This window comes from Nipponia nippon, unplaced genomic scaffold, assembly GCF_047370975.1.
Source record: "Nipponia nippon isolate SJK-2023a ecotype South Korea unplaced genomic scaffold, ASM4737097v1 scaffold_6, whole genome shotgun sequence".
NCBI lineage: Eukaryota > Metazoa > Chordata > Aves > Pelecaniformes > Threskiornithidae > Nipponia > Nipponia nippon.
The window spans coordinates 53,298,935-53,321,762 of record NW_028262380.1 but is presented as its reverse complement, the minus strand read 5'-3'; the positions used below and the strand labels follow the sequence as shown (position 1 = coordinate 53,321,762).

Below are 22,828 nucleotides of genomic sequence, written 5' to 3'. Positions count from 1 at the left end.
ACAACTGCAGAACTGCCCCCCAGCAGTGACTGCCTACTGAAGCAAAGCCAAGCCAAGCCAGGAGGGAGGGAGAGGAGGGGGGAGGGAAAACACACCACCAAACAAAAAACACCAAACCAACTGTTGCAAGTTCATGCACCCCTATTACAAATTCATTTTAATTAAACAAAGAGATTATACAGACATTGCTGACAGGGATTATCAAAATAGAATGGCGCCACCTGCCCCTTGCAACCCAATTAATTAGTAGAGAATCTGAGGTGCCAATTATCACAAAGGAATAAGAAAGGATCAGTAAACACAGCTCATGGTGAACTTGAAAATTAACTCTTTCAGCACACAGCCCTGATGCTTCTGCTACAGCCTTCCAAAAGCCCCACACTGAAAACACGCAACAGACTTCTGCAGATCCATGTTTCCCGTGGTCTTGTGAAGGATGACCACTTGTGCTCTTCCTGAAGTCACCAGTGTAGTTATAAAAATTATCTTAGCAAATTTAAAATAACAGATAAAATCATTTAAGTTTGAAAGGGTTCCTCAAAAAAAAGATGGACTTCTTACTGTGCTTGAGGTATGTCAGGAAAATATAGATCATTTTCCCTGCCATACCAGAGAGTTTTTAAGACAGTGAGTACCTGAGTAGAATTCCAGTTATTGACAGAAATGAGCTAAAAGGTTTTGTTTTCTAGGAAGTAGGTCTGGCTTATACATACTTGCCCCCTTCTCTTTCTCTCTCTTATATAAGAGGAAGAATAACCTCTTCTCTTTTAAGCTCTTGGATAGGATGCCTTCAGGAGTAAAAGGCTTACTGAGAAAAGAAATAGGAAGGCTCAGCAGCAGTAACTAACTGCAAATCTGTTTTCTTGGGGAATCCAAAGTCTACTAGACCATTCCAGATACTGCTGGATTTGGATCTATGCAGTGTGAGCCATCACCAAAGGCACTACAGTGTCTATAAGGGGAGCCTGCCTTAACACTTGCACAACAGGCTGATGGTGGCCCTGGAAAGGGAAGAGCTACTGTCATTTGCCCTTCCCTGGTATAAATCCCACATCACTTTTAGTAGAACTTCCTCCTCATTCTAGAAGATTCAAAATTGTACCTCCCCCTCAATCTATGGGCTTGCACCTGTATCGTAAAGAGGAATTAGTCAGTACTTCACACATGGGGCTTCTGTATTTTTTCCAGCCGTTGGAGGAAAGACACTGAGTAATGACATTTTCAACTCTACCTCACCAGAAGAGTGATCTGCTGCCTTTTGGGGCAGGCAGTGCTAGCATGTTTTATGCAAACTTGTAATCACAGCTTAACCCTACTTCTCAGTTTCCTGAAGATCATAAAAACAAATGAACAATCAGATGCAAAACCATAGAACCAAAAAAGGCAACTGCTCTTTTTTTTTAATTTATTTCCCTGAAATATAATTTCTTTTAGGGAGCGTTTACCTCTCCACTATGCACATGTTCATTTAACGGTTACATTGACAGCTACTAAAAATATGCTATAGAATGATAAACTTGGCTTGTAGAGCTATAAATGCGCAATAGAAAAAGACTGGGTGAACCCTCAGTTAGCCCAGTGTAAATTCAGTGTTATTCTGTTGTCTTTGCTGGGTTTGAGTGCCACAGTTGGAATTAAATATCGTTCCCTGCTTTTGTGCTATTTCTTCTTTATTGCATTTGAAATAAGTGTTGTATGTGACAAAGTGTGTCATTAAGTAGCAGCTGGATGAAAGCTGCATTGATTCAAATGGGGAAAAAATTCATTTCAAAAGTTTGTTTTCACTGTCAACATTGTTCAATACTCCTGTAAATAAAAATGAGAGCATGGATGTGGTAAGTTTGGATAGAAGCTTGGATAGAAACACCAGATAATGCAACTGGATTTAAATTAATTGCGCAACTGATGTTGCATGATACATAATTACATTTTCATATCTATCTTGAGAACTGCAAAACAAAGGCCAAATACTTCAACAACGGCAACCTGTGAAATACAACAGCTTTTAAGAGCAAATTTGCTTGCAATTCCAAACTCCTTTTGTAAGGGCCTGCTGGGTCTTTACTCAATGGCTTTATTGTTTTGGGATCAGAAAGCGAGGGCTTCAGCTCTACAATGCACAGTTTGTCACCCTTTGGATAAAGGAGTTGCAAACCAAAGGAGCGGGACATACTTGCACTTCACACAGCGTGCTCTGAAGAGCGGAGCACATGCTGGCAGGACTTGAAAGCCCTGAAATACCAACCAGTCACACCAGTTAACTTGGTGAGACCTCCGCATACCTGTGGGGTGTGAAAAGGCCCTGGTGCTCATCATTCCGCATCAGGATTGAGTTCATCTTATCAAATGGGCCTTTGAGCATATTGTGAAGTAATTTACCAACTGAAAAAATCATAACGATTTTCCACTTCGTTTACTTCAACAGTAGCTACGTAATGTCAATAGTTTTAAACATTTAATTAGACACACCACGTGTTTTATGCTCTACTAATTATATAAAATTGTGCTCAATAATTTTCTTCCCATTGAAACAAACCTTAAGCAGCTGTTAAAACACTAATTGGGCAAATGCTTCCACGCTGCGCATTTGACTCAGCGCCAAGCGCATTCCTCCCAACGGTGAGCGGAGTTTTTCCAATGTCCATGATGGAACCGTAAACGCACGTCAATCTCTGCCGTGCCACAGCGCCAAGAGCGAACGCCAAACATTTACTTTGGCCCTCACCTTTGAAAACTAACATAATATATAAAATGCAACAGTTCAGAAAGATGTTTAATTATACTGGGCTCTTAATTTTCTCTGCTTCCATTTTTACCTCCGAAGAGCAGCTAAATTTGACACAGAGCTTGTAATTTACAATCTACTATGAAATCAGCACTTTTTATTACATCGGAGCTGCTTCACAAATGTTATCTTGCAGTATGGTCAAATGGAAACACGCACTGAAACATGTTGCTGAGCCTGGTACAGACGAGATCCTTAGTACTGGGATACTTTAGAGATATTTTGTTTATCTATAATGTTTGAAACAAGTATGTGAACGGCAGTTATCCATGCATATGGTAGCAAGGGATGGGAAACCTTTTCTTCTTTTTCCAGTTTTACATGAAAAGAGAATTCAGAGAGTTTTTATTTGTTTTAGATATCCTTACAAAAGGGCACGTAAGTCTTACCATTGACAAGTTTTTGGTGATCCCAACAGCAGTCTGAATTGAGTCAGGACCTCTGAATCTCTCAATTGGCTTCATATGGAGTTTTAACCCTGGATGTAACTCCATTAAAATCAGGTTCTCTTAATTAGTGACTAAGTCTGTACAGCTGCAGGCCTAATCCTGGCACTCCTATGAGGACAGAGGCCTAGCAGAGGGGACCAGATTGCCAATAACAGGAATTTTCAAACACAATTCCTACCTCAGCAGTCCCCCAAGCCTGCCTACACATCTTTGAACTGGGATTTTGGTCCTGACCACATCCTCATGATTCCATACTCCGCTTCAGGATTTGTGGGCAGGGTTCCTAGAAGAAACTGCCCACACTGGCCATCTTCAGAGATGTACATTTATACTTTTCTCTACATCTATTCTTTGAAATGAGACCCTAGGGGAGTGTACATAAATGGTCTAAAATTCAAAAGAAAACAGATTATTGTCTTTGACATATTTTCACAAATTTCTAAACATTACAACCTGTGAATGATTGCTGCCTCAACAAAAGTATGCCTGGCATATTACAAAAAATAGATGTCATATTTTTAGTTAACATCAAGTCTTCCCAAATTGTTAAATATACTTTTTTTTAATAGTTTCCAGTGATTGGAAATGCAACTGAAAATGGGTCTTCTAAAATACATCACACCTTCTTTTACCTCTTCCATGTAGAATAATAATTACTGTTCACAAAATAATTACTTCATTTGAAATAATTACAAATTTACCTTAAAGGCTGTTCATAAACCAACACCATAGCATTCATTGAAACAAATCCTCAGTTTATAATCCCTTGTTTGTGTGATGCATTAACTCTGAAAGGAAAATGAATGACATGGCTTTCCACTAAGATATGAAGCCTGCCAACACTTGTGGGACTTTTTCCAAAACACTTCTGGAAAATGAAGAGGGACACGTTCTGGCTTCCTTTGCTAGTACATTATCATCTACATCAGGTGTACTGTTGAATGTTTTGATTTTTTAACTTGCATGTTCTGAAGTTAGGTACATCACTAAAAAGTGCGCAATTTTAATCCACATACCACATCACTGAAAACTGTAAGAACAGATCTGTTTAAAAAAAAAACAAAAACAAAAACAAAAAACACCCAAACATAAAAGATGTTGAATTCCCATAGTTCACATTGACCTCATGTACCTGTACAAAGGGAACAAAAATTTTCTTTAAAAAAAAAAAAAAAAAAACAACAAACATATTTACTGTCTGGATATAAATTCAGACAGATTTCCTTTTTCTGCCCTGTTCTATTATGTTGGTAAAACCCTGCCAATGCAACAAAAGCCATACAGAACCAAGAAACATTTCCTGGGTAAAGAGCAGCGTTTTGCCTGGTTTTTGAAGGTTCCCAGTTTAGCCCTTTTTCAGTCCGTTTTCAGAGGCAGTAATATACCTGTACAAAGTAGGCAAAGGAAGGTATAGCTGAGGCAGCGTTAATACGAGCCAAACGATTTTCCTTCTTTCAGACAGTCCCTTCATCTAAGACACAGAGTGTAAATCCCTATCAATAAATTATACTGAGATGTAATACAAGAACAAATGAAAGCAGTATTAAATGTATCAGTGGATATAATTTCAAGCACTCTTCCTACACAAACAGATTTTTCCTAGTGATTAAGATGTCAGTGAGTCTCACCGCTAAACTCTTGAGTCCCAACACAGATTTCCCTTTCTGACCTCTTCATTTTACAAATCAAAATAGCAAATCTAGTATTTATTTTCCCACCTTGTAGGATAAAACATCTTCATCCACAGGCTAACTCTAGCAGGCTGATCTAGCAAAATGCCACCTGAACAAGGTGATTAGTGCCCAAGCACCACTACTGCAGGACAAACAGTTAATGGTAGACCTTTTTTGTGCTGTTACAGATGAAAATTTAAGCCCTCTTTTCATAAATAAGTCAGGCAGTCTCATACCTGTGGAAAGGAGGAATTCATCTACATCGCATTTCTGATAAATACTTAAATGAGATGGGCGTGGGCACTTGCCATGCATTTTGAAGTTTACATTAGTACATAACAACCACTGTGTTTTCTTCTGCTTTTGTGTGGACTTGTTTAATGTACTGTAGGGATGTTACACAGGGATGCTGTGTAAATCTAAGTTTAATATCAAGAGTTTAAACCAAACCAAAACAAAAAGGACTATTAGACATCAAGAGTTTAAAAAAAAAAACCAAACCAAACCAAACGGACTACTCTTCTGTATTCACCCCTACAGAAAAGTTACATATCCACAGTAAAACACATCAGCCAAGCTAGCACAAGGATTTTCTAATTTTTGCATGCATAAAAAGCTCTGAAGAGTCACTCACTTAAGTGCTTTTCCAGAATATGATAGTGGAAATTACACTACTGTGGAACAATTACACTGTACACATGGTGCTCTCTTCTGTAGCCAGTCCCTACACAAGCTGATAGACTGTAACTCACAGCAAGACTCTAGTATGTCTTTCCAACATTCTCATCACACGCCATCTGAAGACGTGTTTTAGATGGGATTAGATGACTTCCCAAGGTCCCTTCCAACCTGAACAATTCTATGCAGGACATTAATAATTACTTCAGGTGGCCATAACCTCAGTATCTTTCACACGCAACTCATTTCCTAATTCTTCTTTTTTACTGCAGGAGACTGCTGCACCTACTCGCCTCAGCCCAAATAACTCAATGATTTCCTTTTTATGCACAATGCGCAGCAGAATACAGGGGCTACATAGTAATTTTCCCTTTCCAGCTTCCATATTTACTTCACAGAAACTTCCTTTATTGGCCACATTCATGTTCTTAGAAACGTGTTTGTTTCAATAAAAATGACTTACTATTTTATGGAAGTTTAAGGCCAATGACCCAAATCCTATAAATCATTAAAAATATTGTTTCTCATAGAATCCTATGTTGCTTTTTTCTCAGTAGCAGAGAAAGCATCTTACTATAAACAGTTACATTTTTGCCCACACTAAAAATTCTGTATTAAAAATATACTAAATGAGGGACAGATGTTTAAAACAGTGGACCTACAATGAAGAATTAAATATTGCTGGCACAGTGAGTCCTTTGGTACAGTTTAGTCTCTTTTTGCAATAAGCATGTTTTCACAGCTGTAAAAGCACCAGAAATTACTGTCTTTGCTCCAATATTAATATAGAAATCAATGAAAAAATACACCAGCCTGCTGAACAGATTAGACTATTGTTCATACATTCCATTATTAAAGTAATTTGCTTTTCTAAATTAATATTAAACTCAAATGTTTTGAAGTTGTTGAGGAGGAATAGTGTCGCTGAAGAGTCCGTGGATTATCTACGTAAACCCAAACAATTCCACTTTTGTCAAAAGAAAATTGCAAGCCTCATTAAGAAATCAAACCTGCTACTTAATTTCATGCTCAATGACAAAGTCTGACCCACAGCAGCACAGAGAAGATGGACGATCTTGTGTGATATCACTCCAAACTTGTGCTGAGTACGCAGTGCTAGGATTAAAGCGCTTTTCCACAGGTACAGGTAGATGTCCTAGAGCTATGGGAGGAAGAAGTGAGACAGGGTATAGAAGAGCAGATTCTATGGTGCAATAGATTTTGATATTAATACATGCGAAACAAAAACATGAAGGGCAAAGAGATAACACATACAAGAGAATGAGAATACTAAAATCTGCAGACCTTGATCTAGTAACTGCGGGGATGAACTTGGCAAATTTATAACTACAGTAGGACCTGCTCACCCCTGTACATTAATCTGGTGCTCCCACAGGAGGAAGGGAAGAGCGCATGCCATAAGCACTTCATTGGTGATCTCCGGCTACATTAAAGGTTTAATTTCCGTATCCCAGTATGGTGGCTCAGAGCTCCAAAAATCAAACATCACAAGTTCATGCTACTGGCCAAATTTTGTCTCAGCTTGTGCTCCACTTACTTGAGCACTAAGCAAGCTGTGACCTTCATAATCCTGATGAAGTGATGCCTACTTAAGTTTGCAACTCGTCTGGAATAATAATAGGTATGAGGTGTCAGCAGCTCAATTTGTTTTAGTGAGTCCTACTTCAAATATCAATTAGGAACATTAATTCTTGTGACCTGAAACTCTTTTACTACTCAAAGCAATAAGGAGAGAAAATGTTACAAAAATCTGCATCTATTGTTACATGAAGTGTGGAGGACTAGCTTGGGCCCTTGAGGGAACTGGGAAAAAATGAATCAATTGAATGTGTAGGCATCTAATAATCTTTGTTCAAGTTCCTGATAGAAGAGGGATGGGCTGCTGAGGAGAGAGAAAGTTTGATTAAAACTTCCAAAGTCCAGAAACACTGTTTTAAAAGCTGGAAAAAAATACTAGAAGAAAGGGCAGAACAAGACAGAATATGGGCAAGAACTCAGCATGTTGGCCAGCCTGATCAACGGGCAGGATACTAGCATATACGGTAATAGAAACAAATCCCCACAACGCTTACAGCCCAACAGCACAGCTCCTACTCAGTAAACAAATTCCTTGGACTGGAGACATTTTTTTGGAAGTAGTTTGTATGGCACAAATATTTCTACTCTCTCCTTGAAACCCCCAAAACCAAAACAACCACATACATGCACAAAAAACAAACTGAAGATGTTGACGGCCCAAGCGAAACATGATTCTCATCCTCTAGTAAGTCCCTTGTTAAGCGTCTTCAGTAAGTCTTTGTTGAGTGGGTCCCACCCAACTGTGAACCCAGAGAAGGAAGCTCAAACCCCATGACATAACTAATTCTTGCCTTGAAGGGATGCCCACTGCAGTGCCGGGAGTCACTCAGCACAGAGAGGACTGTGTGCAGTGGCAAGAACAGTGTTTGCAGGCACCAGTGCTCACAGCCAGACCCACATCTCTGTAAGCATTGCTGCCGTGGTGGCAATGTCCCACACAGAGCCCCACCAACTTCACCAGACTTCCCCCAAGCATGCGGTCCCAGCTGTGCATGCCTGGGGACACAGAGGCACGGAACAGCAACACTGCCGTGGCGGCCAGCACAGCCCAGCACATAACGAAATAAAGAGAGCCCTCACCCTTCTGGTTAGACAAAAAAACGCAGGGGCTATAAAACATGGGGAGGAAGGGGGAAGCGGGGAGTAAAACCAATCTCCGAGTAGAAAAACCAGGATAAATTCATTGAATAAATTATTTACTGGAATTATTCACTTAGCTTCAATTACAATCTATCCATTCTATCCACCATCTACATTAAATTATAATAAATTCTTCTATTATAACTTGGCTTCATGCCTGCTGATTTACAATAGCTTATTTATTCAGAAAACGAAAGTCTGATGCTATGCAACCTTCCACAGGATTTAGATGTGCACACCTGGACGTGCCCAAAAGACAGTTTCTGAGAAACTCATTCTTTTTCTAAATTAGAGAGAGGAGAGTGAGTGTGTTATATTTAAATTGCTACCAGATATTTCAAACAACATAAAAAAGGCCTCAGATATCAGAATAGTCTTAAAACAAAATATCCCGCTGCTTTCCTAAAGAGTTTGGCATACACCCTGTACTGAATACCCAAATGCAGTTCTGAGAATATATACGCTCTCTCCATCCTTCAGCCATCAGGGTCTCTTTACTGAGCAGATGTTTTAGGATTCTTCTGAATGAAAAATATCTTGTTCTACTTTACCGGATCATCTTTGACATTCACAAAGGGCTGTACTTGAAAATTAATTACACTAGGATGCAGAAAAAGGAAAAATACATGAAGGTTGGTGTTTTTTATGTAATATACATAAACAAGTTCAGTTTCCACAGCAACACGGAATGATTATTTGTTAGGAGTCCCATTCTGCACTGAGATAAAATAAGCACAGGTTCAGAACTAAAAGGTCTAGTTATGTTGAGAGAACAGCAGGGGATGCGTGCAATTAAGTCAAGGGTTTGAAAATATGAGAACACTGATTACCTTCCTCCCCTCGTGTCCATGCTCCTGCAGCCACCATACCTATAAGCTGAACTGATCACACTAACACTGTATTTTTAATTCTATATCCACTGTAATTTTTACATCTTCCTTGACTTCAGCACAGCATGTATCATATTATGGAGGAAAAGCAGAAATAAATAAGGAAAAATGTGAGCAAAATTGACTTGTATACATTTTGACAGTACTCTGTTAACCAATACTACACAGCAAGATAACCAAGGCCTTAACGGGTCTGTTTTACCAGGGGCAGCTGCTGGAGCAGCGGGACAAGGGCCACCTTCTACCCATGTGGGCAATTCTGAAGGTAGAAGTTAAACCAGCTGGGTGGGGGGTGGTCATGCTCTGAATGGGATAGAGATTTGTTCTGTCCCTGGCAAAAGATCAAGGACAACATAGAAAATATCAAGGCAGAAAAACTCCACTGCAAATTCATATACACCTTTCAAGCACCTGAGAGCACCTTGGATGCAGCCACTTCAGATCCTGAGTGACACAAGAATCCACATTTTCAAATCTGCATCTCAGAAAAACCACTAGACATCATACCAATAAGAGGAAACCAATGTGTACTTTCTCCCTCGCTCCTTATAGAAGTAGCACAGGGTTTTATTTTGCTAATATCAACATGTTCTTCTATGCTAGAAGTGCTTTTGTAATCCTGAAAACGCACTAGCACTACTTCCATGTAGTTTCATTGCTGATGTCTACTATTATTAAAGGGTAAGTATATACTTCAAAACTATAATTCACTTAGCTAGTTACCAGAGCCAGTATTATGTGAATAAGCTTGATATATCTCTGTTCCTAACCTATCAGAAAACAATTTATGGAATCTAATAAATTAAAAATGAATTGTCTCCAGCAACCATATATTTCACAATAAATGTATGCTCTTTGATCACAACTGACTGTGCTATGTTCTAATTAATTTTTATACAGAACTTTGCTATTGCCCCTTAAATAGATTTTATACACAAGACTAATCAGCTAGCATTTTCAGTTGTGCCTTTGTCTTTTCACCTTCCAACCAAGTTAAAAATTCACAGAATTCTAGCATTTATGGCATAGCTTTCTAGATATGTGCCGTTTCAGTTTATGGAAGCAAAGACCCATATTTCTCCTTTGCTTTCTTGACCCCAACAGGCATATAATAGAGACAAATACACCCAGATAGCTTAAGGACTTGCCTCTAGACTAGATTACCATGGAAATGAATCTCTCTCTAGCTCTCAATTACTTTCTTACCCAGTGAAAAGTACTGGAATTAATCAGTCACTGTGTATCCCCTCCACGATCTTCTGAGACAGGAATAGAGCCATTTGATATTGCTGTTTGAAATGGCAGGGTAGCCGGCATGGAGTAGCATTTTGGCCCTATTTCTGCTGTAACTTCCCATACGTGAGTATATCTTCCTGTATCAATGCCCAGGAACCTGGAAAAAACATCTACGAACGCAATACAAAATCTCTAATTCATACTGGATGGTCTATGCACAGGTTATTTTATGCATCTGATATGTAGATTCTGTCACCAGATTTAGGGAAAGAAAATAATTGTAAGGGGGAGGTAGAAGGCATTAGTCTGGAGAGAAAAGTAAAGGAGGAACAAGGAGGTTGGCCATTAACACTGTTTACCTCCTGCTTTGCCACAGGAGCTAGATTCTGTTCACTTGCAGGACTAATATGTAATTAAAATTTCTAATTAATTAGAAAGAAAAAGAACTCTACTGTCTTGACCAAATCCTCCTCTGTCTTTACACGTTCATGTGGAAAGGTCTGAGGCTCTTTGCATGTTTTTGGATAGCACCATCCTTGTCCTTTCTTACAAGTAATAAACTATTCCTGTCTACCTACCATTAATCTCTGAAGCGCAGTAAAATGCAAACACTTAAGCTATGAAAGATGCTCTAGTACATTTTATATACATATATACACATATATATGTTTTGAAAAGAAAAAAAAAGTGCTTGAAGAGATGAAAAAATTCCAATGAATTCCCAGTGAGAAAGAGAACAGCAAATTTAGCTCAGCATCAGGCATCGCTGCACAACACAAAATTCTTGTTGCATACCACGTGGTTCTAGAGACACCAGTAAAGTTGTCAGAATATCCATTTAAGAAAAGGTCAGAAAAGTGTCTCTCTGGAGTGGCTTAAGTATATAAAGCATCCTGCCTTGGGATACAGCTGTAGGTCAGCTGACCCTTGGTGATCTCTTACAGCATTTTTCTATGACTCTGTAAGAATTAGGGTTATGGGGATTTTAAAAACCGGTATTTTAAAAGCATTCCTTGCTCTATGGAGGAACTCTGACAAGAGGCATTCTTATGCTTTGATACTGTCTTCCTATGGACTGATATTACAATAAGTAGAAATATGCAGAAATTAAATGAACCTTTTGGATTATGGGGTGGGGATTTTTTTTGCACATACAGACCCTACAAGACCTTTTACGTTAAATGCTCAAAAACTAAAATAAATTCTGTAATACAGACAGGAAGTCAGTGCAATGGGAACCAAATGGGAGTAATGGGACCCAGGTGGTTGGAATGGGTACAAAAACCCACAGAGATGGCCATGCACGGCACAAATTGGAGCCTGGAGATTATTATAACTGGAACCTTCCAAAAGAAATAATAGCTGTAAACTGTTAACTGTATCAATGCAAACATCTTGGTATCTTACCACTGAGGAACGGGTGGGGAGGGGGGGAGTGTATAATTTACTTAGCTAATACAACCTGATGTGTTCATGCTGAAACTATACCATATTAAGGAATATATCTGTATAGGGCATCATATGCATATAATTTTAACTCTTGATTAGGATGACACCTGACCATGACAGAAGTAGTTCTTTCCCCAAGGCGAGATGGAGTTTACTTCAAATTTGAGTCAAGGAACAGGCAGCCATACTGGTTCAAAAGTCACAGGACAAAATTGTCAGTTTAGTATAATTAATGATAATAAACAGAACCAGAGGAAGTCCATTATTCAGTACATAAGCTGGTAGGGCAAATACACTTAAGCTTTAGTAATATAATATAGTTTGGGTCACTGAAATACCTTCATTTACTTATCTACCTGTCTATTTATTCCAAGGGAGATGACTAACATCCCTGTACAAAAAAGGTCACGTACAAAGCACATCTAACTGATGAACAAAGCTCTCTTGGGATGAAAAATAAATAATTTTATTAAGAGGTTTTCCATGAAGAGAAAGAATATCCACAATATGGTACAAAACGGTAACAAGTAGCCTAAGAGAGAGGCAAAAAGGATTTCTGGCATTGGATATATAAGGTTAATACCCTGAAAGAATATAGGGAGACTTTGTGAGCCCTGACTAGCCCCACTGACAGCAGAAGATACACTGACAAGGAACTAAGAGCCCATGCCCAGGACTTCGTAGATTTGCATTTTATAAAGGTGTGCAGCCAAACATGTGACACAAGGACAGTACACTGGTTTTAGTTCTCTTCCACCGCTGCAGAAAGATTGAGAAAGCGCACACCATTTTTCTTGCTACATTTAATGAAGCAGTAGGGCTTGCTTGGCCCCTCTGGGATTCTGTGATAGCTGAAGATTTTTTTAGGAGGAGGGAGTAATTTTTTGGCAGAGGAGGGAAGGAGAGAGGGAAGACATTGCTGCTGTATATCATGGTCTAGTCTGAAATCTTTAGAAACACTTTATATGTATACATCAATGTTGTACACTGATGAAATATCATTTTGGCATCAGCATCCTAGTGTAACTACCCTACCAAAGAACAATGAACCAAAAATTGAACTTATAAAGTCCCAAGTAATGTGGAATTTTTAACTTATTCAAATCTATACTGTCAAAAGAAACAGATATTATTTTCTCCTACTTAGATGACACACCACACCAAGAACAAAAAGATTCAAAGTACGTTATTAACAATGTATAATTTTGGGGGTTACTGTTTTCCATTGTAGGGCCGTTCATTTGGGTATATTTCATTGTTTGTTAATTTTTTTTTAAATTTTTTTTTTTAAATGAGAACCAATGCCTTTGTGGTATATAGCATAAGAATAAATACAAAACTGGAAAGGAACAGTGAGGAAGCAATCAGAAATTTGCAAAACCATACAGAATGTAAGCAAGCAAAGAACCAAGCACTCTGGATGTTAAAAGCAAACGGAAGTAAAAGTCACTGTTTCAAGATGGTAACAGAGCAAGACCAAAAACCAGAGCCAACACCATCAGGTTGACCTATAATCTGAAGGCAGACAACGTAGAGTACTTTTTTTTTATTATTATTATAAGGTTAAAAATATGAAATGTCAAACTTCTGCAAAACAGAAGAACAGAGAAGATGAAGTAAATTCATAAAGCACAAAATACATCAACATTGTGGATAAATAACATCCATAGAAGTTTGGTGCCAGTAACCCAGCCGATACATTTTCTGATGGTAAACAGTCTGAAAGAGGTCGCTGGCCTTTACTGGAATAAGAGAATAGATCTAAGTAAATCCCATGTGAAAAAGAAATGAAAAACATCTGCTAAGAACACAAATGGTTTGTTGGCTGACGTCAACCACGGGAAAGCTTCCAGTATATCAGCTCTAGGCTTGCCAGCAGGTGTTGCTGCAATTATTCAGAACAATTAGAGGTGATATTTCCAAAAGCACAGAGATGACAGGGCCAATAAATAAGGCAAGCATGATACTGTCAACAACTGGAATGCAAGTATTTCTCATAAATCCTTTGAGGACATGTGCAGCAAAGTATTTTAAAGCCAGCCACCAGGGCCCCACATTTTACCAGTCGTACCCACGTGAAATAAAATCCTCCTCCATGACAGATGCCACCGAAATCCCTGAAATGACTTGATTTCTAAGATACCGCCTTTACTATGGAGTAGCATCTCACCTTGACAAAGAGAAATATAACCTAGAGAGAATATGCCAGATAATATTTTCAGATAGCATGTATTTGAGTGTATTTATTTTCAATAAACATGAACTTTCACTAATGTTGAAATTCATTAGTACTTAGATTAACTAACTTGATTAGTCTTATTATACTTTTTCCTTCCTCTTTTCCTTTGCAGAAGATTTCCAGTCTTTATATTCTTTCACTGTGGCTATGCTCCAGCTTACAGGAAGGCATAAAACTCAGCTCTAATGTTTACATGTAAGGTTTCTCAATATACTTTGAGTGTGACTATATGTACAATATTCTCTAGCTGGCCATACAGGCTAGCATTAGTTTGTAGATCGACACCAAACACAGCATAAATTCATCTAATCCTAAAATCTCCCCTTTCTTCCCATTAACAAACTGCATCATGCACATCCAACAACATAAGGAGTTTTTAGGGAGCATTCTCAAAATTATGTCCACCACATGATATGCTCTCCAGCCTGATTTAGACTGCATTCTTAATTCGTTCATTATTAAAAAAAAAATAAAAATAAAAGAAATCGGAGCTTGTTTTAATTTTTTTTAAACCAATCATGTTTCTAACTAGCTTGAACTCTAGATAAGAAAAAGTCTATTAAAAAACCCAAACTGGACATGATATGACTTGCATCATTTTGAACCATTAAATTACTGCTCACAGAAAGCAACCAAGAAGTGTAGTGGTTTCTTCCCACTGAACTGCATCATGACCCTGCATCCCTTGATTTAATGTGTTGCTGTTAGAGTTTTACTGCTGATTTCAGTGGAGTCTACGTCAAAAGCAAAACCCTCTGCCATTTACATCATGCCCTGCATTTTGTGGAAAACCTGAACTGAAAAAAGATAGCAACTTTTACTTCATTTGAGTTAGAGAGCTAGGCTGATGCCCCAAGGCAAATATGCCTGCTTATTTCAATGTTATATTAGGGAGACGTCATCTAAATGCCTGGTCTCAGGACCAAGAGTCAGTCCTTCCTCCCAGGCACATTTAACAAAGTACTGACTGACTCAGTGCAGGTGGAGTAACCACACTGCTATTCATTTTTCTTTTTTATAATTAATTTCCAATTGTTCATATGCTTAGAGCTGAAAGTTAATTACATGCTCAAATCACTTACTCTGAGATTAAATGGCACCAATTCCTTGTATGCCCAGCATAAGTTACTTAAGTTACACACTCTCAGCTTTCATCTTAAAAACATGCACATTGCCGTTTCCCTACAGGAACGGAGCATTAACAGAGACTTTCAAAATCTTCTCAGGATGCAAATTGCTATTTAAGTGGTAGATATTATTCTAAAGAGCTCTGAGAGTGGAAAAGGTTAAGATGCTGCTAACTGGCAGAAATATTCAAAAACCTCCATGAGACAAATAAGACCTGGTAGCGCAAGTACAGGATGAAAAGTGATTTGGCAGAAGTGACACAATGAAATTCGGTATTTATCTTACAGTGACTCCAAAGTACATTTTCTTAATCTACAAGTTTAAAACAAAGAAACCAAAAAAATAAGAAAACAAGTTGTTCTTCTAACAGCCTGCTTTACAAACCACACCTGGAGCCTGACCTGAAGTCACACTGCATGCTCTCTGGCTCACGTTAGAAAGCAATTAACAATTTTGTTGACAATCAACAAACCAGAAGAGAATCCAGCTCATTTTCTCATACTGCTATAGAGCCAATAAAAGTAAAAAGTCATCAGCATTTATTTTTGAACTAAGGAAAGCAGATATATCTTGGAAGAGATACAAATTTTGGATCTCTGGAGAAGGACGATAGGATTTGTATACAGTCATTTTCTGACCATATATGCACTTTACAAACAATTCTCCTATCCCACAGCATCTTAGCTGGACTTGTTCAAAACTGGGAAAGTGACTGCATTTTAAATAGCATCCCTTTCCAGCCACATCCAGTGGGTATGCTATTTCCTTCCCTCAAACTGTTGAAAAGGGCTGCAGAAAAACTCTGCCTCATGACAGATGCACAGCTGTGCTTGGTGGCTTAGCAAATGGAGTTAGTACCTGCCACGCGATGCCTGCGCTATTATCATGAAATAAGAAACACTTTTGTTCTAATTAGGTATAAAATAAAGCAAAAATCTAGTACCATACATGCGTTTCTTCATCTTTTGGGGAAGTAAAGCAGGATGGGGTTTGAGAGAGAGCAAAGGCCAGCTAGCCCGCACTGCTGCCTCCGCTCACACGACACTGCTTTCAGAGGGACAGGCTGTGAAGCCAAAGCAGCACAGCTGCAGGGCCAGGGACATGCAGGAGAAGTGCTCCGACAGCCCCTCTGAACATGGAGGAGAAGGACACCAGGTTTGAACCTGACAGAGACTGGCTGAGACAAGGCAGGCCTGAGCAAACACAAGGGTAATCTTTCCAAATTCATTCCATTATGATGCTGAGAAAACATGAGATAAAAGCTACTGTCAAACCCACGGTGATGCTGTGCACTACATGTGGAGGAGACAAGCAGTGTGAAGAAGGAATAGAGATGAACATCAGCTGGCACCTACCTGGCCCCGCTCTTACTGGCACAAGATCACTGAAGGCCACATGTCTACTAAAGGAACCAAACTACAATGCTACATACACATCAAACCCATTAGACGTGCTTTTCAGCACAAGGAGAAAAGAATTATCCCAAGTGAAAAACATCCCAAATGAAGGGCACAGCATAGCATCTCACCTTGCACACTCACCTCCGCAGGCACCAGGAGCCCCCGGGCAGCTGCCGTCTAACCCTCAGGGCTGCAAAGGGCTGCCCACCAACTGCACCTACTGTGGGCCAGTCCCCAAATTCGCTGGGCACGAGAGGGTGCCGGCAGAACTGGTTTCCTCCAAGCCAAGGCGACAGCGGGGCTCTGGGCAAAGGCTGGGCACTCCACCTCTGGGACAACCTGGGCCAGGTTTCAGTGCACTTGCCTCTGTTAAAGGCTCTCACAGTATCAGGAGGAAGAGTATTTTAGCATATAAAAAAAAAATTAATTAGCAAGAGAAAGGGTTACAAACTCCATAATTCACAGGTCCCACATTAATGATTAGCTAACCAAACTAGCCGCCCAGTTGGTAATTTGATTCACTGGAAAGGAAAAGGCACTCTACGGACCTTGAAAGGTTTTAGCAGAACTGTGTGTCCCAGGTCACCTCGCTTCCCCCCGCCTTCACCATCTCATTGTCAAGCTCAATTTGCCAGCAAGGTCCTGACAATAAACACAAAGATACATTTCAAGGTTAGCAGGCAAAACTCTTGCTGGATGTCATGACAAGCCATTGTAGTGATGAAGTAAAGGAGATGCAGGGATTGAAAAGGTTGGGTTTTTTGTTTTGTTTAGCAAATGGCATACCCTTATTCAATTACCATCCTTCATTTATTTTACCTTGATCATTAATACTTCATATGTACCCATGACCACTAAAAGTAAGCAGAAAAACATTCCTGGGAAGTTGAAAGATATTATTTATGGCTTAGAGGAAGAAATGAATGGTCTGCTAAACTGTCTAGATACTGATATGTAATTTTCCAAGTCAAAGCACTGGGACAATGTGCTTGTTAATTAAAAAAATCACACTTTACACTTACGCTTTCTGAGGTGGGATGAAATACAGTAAACAACTACGATTCAGTGGCTTATTTTAATTTTTACAGAAACCATGGTCCCACTTCAGTGCCCTGGCACATAGTGCAAAGTCTAAGTAAAGGGTATGCTGACCTTAAGAGAGATATTTCAAACATATGGCCTGTGGGCCAAGTAACAATGTGGGCTGCAAAGGACTAAGAAAAATCAGAATATTTTTGTCCTCTGCAGTTTGACATAGGAAGCAACAGGCTGAAAACTTTCAATTTGCATTTTAGAACATAGAGCAGTTGCCTGGTTCTTCCTCTGCATGGCCACTGTTTGAAGCACTGTTATTTTGTTGAAGTCATCCATGTTAAAAGTCTGCCCATATTAGCCAATATGAAAGACAGCATCTAAACTAAAAAGCACATTAAAAGCTCCAGCTCTCTCCCCAAACGCTTCTTTCTGTATAGTTAAGGAGGTTTTGTGCATTTGTAACTCCTAAAATACAAGAATGTCAATCTAGATCAGATTTCAAGATGTGTCTGGGGCTACCAGTACTCAGTAGTTTAACTCCAAACCACAGAAAAGTGTTAGCAATGACAATATATATAATTTTTACACAAATATTGAACACTACAAAGAAATTAGAAGCAGCAGTAGACCAAAAAAACACTTTTTTTTTTTTAAAGCAGCATAGAAACTTGAGCCTTCTTCATGTTGTAAGTACTCACATATCGTGTCATAGACTAAGATAAACTTGAAAGGACTGTTCACACTGCAAATGCTACTTCTAAACCAACATTAACAAGCGACCACATGTAATTCTCTGCATTCTTGGTCTGCCTAAATGAGCACTGGTTAAGCGAATAAGTCTTGCTCAAATAAGACTGGACTTCCTGTGTGCAAGGAAAAAGATAAAGGTCAGTGATCAAGGGACTTAGTGCCCACAAATACAGTCTTCTGTAAACACACATGTTGTTGAATGTGCACCTGCTCTCAGGCTAAGCAGCATTTCCCTCGGACATTAAATACTCTCATGGTGTCTATACATAACGTTGTTGATGTAGCCACTTTAACTAAAGTTTTCTCACCCATAGACAAAAATCAATGATAAGCAGCACTTGGTAGTGATTTGCAAATACAAATCAAACTGCAAAATCCAATACTTGCTACCCATTCAAGGAGTAAATTCCAATGCCAGTTCAGTTTTTAAATATCCATGGCATCATGCCAATAACATTGCTGTATGGGACACCTGCAGGCAAGGTTCAAAAGTTCTGATTAGGAAAGTTTTCAGGTTAGGAAAATAATATGCCCAGCTGTAAATTCAAAGGTGGAAGGAATAGAAAAGGCAGAATCACTTCTGGGAAAAATGGGAGCGAAACAGGAGCTTACTTGAATATGGAAAGAGCACTGACTCCCAAAACATAAACGGTTTTCTTTGGTTGCATAAGTGCATTTCTGCTTTTTTTTTTTTATTTGCTCTCAGGTTTATTAAAAAACCTGAAGAGCTCCCAAAGGCATCACCAGCAAGCTATGACAATGCAAAGATGCAGGTGCCACTCTTCTGACACTAAAAAGTATCACAACTGAGGTGACACTGGCATAAAAAGGAAATTTATGCCCATTTTCCCATCTCTGCATGGGGACATATATTTTTTAAAAAGAACAAAACAATGCAGAGGAAACCAACCTGAAGATGAAAATAAATACTGCAATTTATATTACTAGGAAACAGTTTGCCCCAAGATGAAGTCTGAATAGGGGATGGCTTAGTAGAGATGGTCAAGAAATCTGATGGAAAGTAGTATTTTTTGGAAAAAAAAAAAGAAAAAAAAAAAAGAAAAAAAGAGAGAGATTTTACTCTTCCATCTCTTGAAACCAAGATCTTTCAAAACAATTTCCTCAAAAATCACAGAGGGAAAGAAAGAATATTATTCCAGAATACCTAATAGACTGGCTCTGAATTATAGACTTTGCACACAAAAATTAGTATTTCATAAGACAGATCACAAGACACAGAATGACTCAATAACCCAGATGTTAGAAGAGTCACTTACAACATGGGAGATCCAGGTCTGAGTCCCCAGTCCAGTAAGCGTCTCGGCATATGTACAAAGACAAATAGCCTTGGGTGGAGAGGCTTGAGAAGCTCTCGATATTTCATAGGCTAGTGTGGGAAGTGCTCAGCTACAGTGTGGGAAACAAGGGCCCACATCCCTAACCTGCATCAGGCAAACCCATGAGATTAAACCTGCACCCTTCACTACCCACATATGTGCTCTCTCCATCAGGTACCAGCTGTTTAAGATAATGGTCTTTGTAGTTCTGGTCCTGACTAGAAACTCATCCCCAGATCCAAGACAGCTTTCACAATTAAAATGTCTTCAAAATTGATGTGTTATGAGCAAAGCTCCCATATTGGCATACCACCATTAGAAATAACGTCAGAAATCATGCTCAGTCCTCTCCCTGCCCTGATAAATCACCAAAACCCCCAGGGACTACCTACGTGATATGTGCAGCATCCCTTCCGCAAGGACTCCAAAAGACTACCTTCAACCAAGGCATGCACCTATTTCTATGAAGTTACATTTACATGTACACATACATACTTTTTTTTTTTTTAGTCTATTCCTCCCTTCCTTTTTTCACATCTACTTTTTTTGGCTACACCATAATCTCATTTCCTCCATGAATGCAGAGCATGGATGATGCTATTGTGTCAACCTGATTACCTCATTCTGATGGGGACTCCTCAAATAGAACATGAGAGCAAGCTAAGTAGCAAGCAAACACAACATGAAAGCAAACATCCCAGTTTACAGCATCTCTGGAAACACAGCTGCTAAAGCTGAAGTTCTACAATGAGTTTCAAGCTCCAGAATGACTAAGAAAAGGGGCAGGCTGACTTTTGACATTCAAAAAACCAAAGATAACCCACATCCAACCCCAAACACAACATGGCCCTGAAGAGACAGAGCGATGCCCACTAATGTATTTCTATGTCTTTGCTCCTACTCCAATTATTAATGGCGGGGGGGGGGGGGGGGGCATCATAAAAAAGGTTATCCCAACTGTCCTTTCCTGTGAAGCCTTCCTAGCCATCCGTATCATAAAAGCTCTGGAAGACAACTTCAGCCTCATTCAGCCTGTGAGTTCATCCCATCCTAGCAGGTAACCCCATGACAGCCCTCCTAGGCATATTAACAATAGTCAAAAAGCCCCAACATTAACCCCTGCAACACCCAATGCTGTTACAATTCCTACAGACACAAATGCTAAAGAGGCAGCGTGTGACTTTTCTCACCCCAGCCGGTAATTGGAGTTTCCATGGATAATCCCAGCTATCGGAGAGAAAATCTCTGCCTCTAACATGACCCATTAGCACAGAGTTCACTGATCAGTAGGTTAACATGCCATTAAAGCATCTCTCTGTGGGGCTTAGGAAGGGTCAAGAAAACTTCATCACAAAGAACAAAAATACCTACAGAGCTCATCTGTGGTTATACCACGATCTTCAAGAACAGGTCAAATTCAGCTCAGAGGCTATTCTCTCCCCTGGGGTGAGACCAGCAATATCTGCAATCCTGACATTATTCTCCACAACTTCCCTTGAATGTCACTTAAATATGCAAAGTAGAAAGTGTTTTCCTAAATTATATGGGAAAGTAAACAACCTACCTCATTGTAAGGCTGGATGGATACCATTCTGCATCAGCTACTCCACAAGACTGTACACACTTGCAGTTTACGGTCCCTGGTTATAAATGAGAGACTTTTTTTTTTACCTGTTACCAACAGATAAGCCACATTAACACAGGGTAATGATATACACACAGGCAGTTAACTCAAGAACAGTTTATGTAAGAACCATGCAAGTTCACCAATCATAAATCATTTGTATGCCTATAGTAGTAAAGGACACAGTAATAGTAAAATACAGTAATAATAAAAACTGTCAAGGCTGTGATCATCTAGGGATGTACAGTCATAACAATGCAACTCTGAGGATGTGGACTAACACCTAGCCATTTACTGTGTCCAAATACACCATGCTAAGGCCCTTTTCAACAACTATACTTTCTCTCACTTCCTATAAGTTGCCTTTTGGCCAAGATGCTAGAAAAAAGAACACACGTATCACCTTCAAACAGAAGCAGAGATAAATATGGGTAAGGCAGAGGGAAAAAATAGGAGGTTTCAGCTTGCATTTATCATTTATTCATAAATCGCAAAGAGATATGACAGTGCTGTTCGAACCAGTGAATTTTATAGAGAAGGCAGCTAATTTTTTTTTTATTTTTTTTTTCCTCTCCAATGCCCATGTAGTGGAATAGCTCCATAATGAGAGAATTTCCCAGCAGATTAGTTTTATTAGTGTTAATTGTCCATATAACACACATTTCTGTCTCGCCTGTTGCATTTCCCAAAGTAGTTTCTTAATGTTTCTAGTGTTTGTGATAACAAGTGTTCTCACCGAAATGTGGAATATATGATACACATAGGAAATAACGATCATCATGATCATTAAATACATACATGTTTTTCTACACATTCTCATATAGACTGCTTTTCTTATCTGGAAACCACCACTGTTCTTATCCTTTACATGGTAAGTCTTAAACTGGTGGATAGTGGCTTACATTACATGCCCTGTGAGCGCAAAACTTTGGTGTTAACAAGTAAAGTTCAGGATCTAGCGTGAGCCCTATCTTGCATTTCCTTTTATTTGCTAGTTTGAGCCTCAAGCTTAAAGTTATTTTAACACACTTTTGTTTTCAACACATATTCAGTATGTGTCTAACACCCTCTGGAGTTGCAAGCCACCCTCCCACTCACCCCCAAAAATCTTCAACCGGTGCCAAAATCTATATTTTCTTAACTTAAAGAAGTAATTCCAGGCCTGTCAACTGATAAATTTCATTCAGGGAAACGCTGTGTTCTTTAAGCAACATATTAATCTCCTCTGAGCTAACCATAGTAAACATCAATGTTGAATTGTACAGATTTCACATGTTGCTGCCAGGAGAGAGTTTTAGAAGAATTATCCCCTTTTTAGGTAACCTGGCTTTTAAAATTACACCCTAGAATATGCAAACAAAGACGACTAATGAACTCAGCAGCCTGTATGCATTGAGGAGGCTGTTGAAAAAGATA

At 39.1% G+C, this 22,828-nt stretch overlaps 1 protein-coding gene across 10 annotated transcripts in view; it reads right to left on the bottom strand.

The window, feature by feature from the left end:
- Positions 1 to 22,828, bottom strand: part of BMPR1B (bone morphogenetic protein receptor type 1B) — a 273,903-nt gene that overhangs the window by 106,604 nt on the left and 144,471 nt on the right. Inside the window, exon 1 of one of the 10 annotated variants that reach the window (XM_087736654.1) lies at positions 16,795 to 17,025. The exons of 8 other annotated variants lie outside the window; for them this stretch is intronic. The gene's annotated coding sequence lies outside the window, so the exon portion shown is untranslated. Of the gene's footprint in view, positions 1 to 16,794; positions 17,026 to 22,828 lie in introns of those variants that run through there. One more of the 10 variants, XM_087736655.1, reaches the window with a different exon arrangement.